A 2,246-nucleotide genomic window follows, 5' to 3' on the forward strand; every position below is an offset into this window, starting at 1 on the left:
CACCATCCTGTTATCAATCAATCAATCATTTATTAGAACATACACCTTTAGTTCGGTGGCACTCAAAATCATTTGGTGCGTTCAAAGTGAATTAAAATTCTTAGCTACAAGTACAAAAAAAAAAAATTAAAAAAAAAAATTAAAAATTACAAAACAAAACAAGGGAATCTTAAGTAAAAATGAAATAAACACAAGTGAGTAGTGCTGCTGATGAGGCAAGTAGCTCCCCGAAAAACATGACAAGGAAATACAACCTGCCTTGCCTGTCACAAATTTTGAAGGGCCACCTGTACCATCAACAAACTCAACAATAATGTTAAGGCAAACAAAATTAATTAGTTCAAAAAAAAAAAGGAAAAGACAGTAATACAGATACTTAATCTACGATAAAGTTTGCAAGTGCTTCAATTCAGATCTTTTTCTCCACACTCGTTTTCCATAACTTTTACAAAATTCATAAAAGTATTTCTCTACTTCATTTGTCATGGAAAGAGCAGTGGAGCCTAGGACGTGGCTTAATTTAATATCAATATTAGCACTTAAAAATTGATCCCAAACATCGATGTTATGACTACTTAATTTATATTCAAGTTTATTTAACTCCTATAAACGTATGTTTTGGAGAGCGGGACAAGAGAATAAGAAGTGTCTTATGTCTTCTTCATTATTTGTATTGCAAAGAGTACATAAGCCATTCTTGTCTTCAGACCATCTAGAAATTCTACTATCAAGGGGCAATGTATTGGCTGTCATTTCAATGATACACCTTCGAAATCCAATTTATCTAATAGATAATTTTCTAATTTAATTGTATCTTTAAGTAATGAATAGTTGGTGAGTGAGGCCTTACTTTCAATGTCCTCTCTCCAGTTTTCTTTTTGAAAACTGGAGAGAACAGTAAGCCATTAAGTGTGATGAGATAATGGAGGCAAAATACCTTTCATTAAGAAATACAGAAAATTGATGTGAAAATTTGCTGTTTACATTCAATAAATTGTATTTATTCAGGCAAAGTAACCAAACTTATATTTTTATTTGTTTCAGGTCGTTGGATTTTATATGGCAGCCAATTCCAGCAGTCCATAACAAGCTTGTTTTTGCTGTACCTACACTGTACATTTTCATCCTGAATTAATTTTGTAATCACATTTTAAATCAGTAAGCTTCTGTGTTAACATTTTTCACAGGTGCCTTTTTATCAGGCATTTAAACAAAGAGACATGTACAAATAGGCTAGAATAGCAGTTTTTGGACCAGTTCTCTAAATTTCATCTGATATTGAGTGCACAAAGTTACCGATACAAGTTTTATACATATTTTACTGTATGTACAATATAAACAATAAACTATCCTATTGTGGGAGGCACATTTATAAACCAAAAAATGGTAAAATATTTTGATAATATTATTATACAGTGAAAGCATTTCATTTATATCATGTTTTTGCACAGTACATAAATCAGATAGTTTTTTTGCAGAACGTAGTATCTGATCAGTACAAGTAAAAAAGTAATCAATAAAAGTAAACAATCAGTAAGTCTTAATATCTAATACCTTAGTGTCCAAATGAAAAGTCAATAAATAATAAGCTTGACTTTTGTTTACTGGTCTAGGCATCAATACAAATTTGTTTAGATTGAAAAATGATACATTGTCTTTAAAAAGTAGTCGAAAGTTTTATATGTTCCCAATATTGTTTTTTGATTGAAGTGCAATGTTAATGCCCAATATTATTATTTTTTAAATATTGGAATTTGACACAAATGCCACAATAACAAAACCTGTTTTACAATTTAATTTAGCAGAACTCAGAACATTTTCTTACACATTTATTAGGCTGCCTCTACATGCAGGCATTTTCCTTTGTAGAAAAGTAACAGTTTGTCATTACTATCTACTGTAGGAATATAAAGAATGCTGTATGATTAGACACACATTTGCGGGCGTAATAAAAAAATTTAAAAACACCTAGGTATTTTTTTCTGGAATTTCCATTGTTCGTGGCAGCGGGTGTACTAATTGAACAAAAAGAATATTTTCTTTTTATTTGACATCATCAGTTTGTGCGAGAGATGAATTTGCGAAACAAGGTATAAAAAAGTCTCGCCTAGTTGAAGTAAAATTACAAGTAGGCCGCTGCAATCAGTTTAATTCTTGGGTCTTTACCTCCTGAAAAAGTACATTTGCATTTCTTATGTCTAAATTTAATTTTATAATATTTTAGTCTGCAGCCAAAATAAATGACA

The 2,246-nt window shown here is 30.6% G+C and overlaps 1 long non-coding RNA gene across 1 annotated transcript in view; it reads left to right on the forward strand.

Annotated features, from left to right (window-relative positions):
- Positions 1 to 1,841, forward strand: part of LOC117111035 — a 2,847-nt gene extending 1,006 nt beyond the window's left edge. Inside the window, exon 2 of the long non-coding RNA XR_004445800.1 lies at positions 1,045 to 1,841. This is a non-coding gene — a long non-coding RNA (uncharacterized LOC117111035). The remainder of the gene's footprint in view (positions 1 to 1,044) is intronic.
- Positions 1,842 to 2,246: the final 405 nt, after the last annotated feature.

The sequence above is a fragment of the Anneissia japonica genome, unplaced genomic scaffold, assembly GCF_011630105.1.
Source record: "Anneissia japonica isolate Jap-2015-1 unplaced genomic scaffold, ASM1163010v1 scaffold573_len2283161_cov171, whole genome shotgun sequence".
In the NCBI taxonomy this organism is placed as follows: domain Eukaryota; kingdom Metazoa; phylum Echinodermata; class Crinoidea; order Comatulida; family Comatulidae; genus Anneissia; species Anneissia japonica.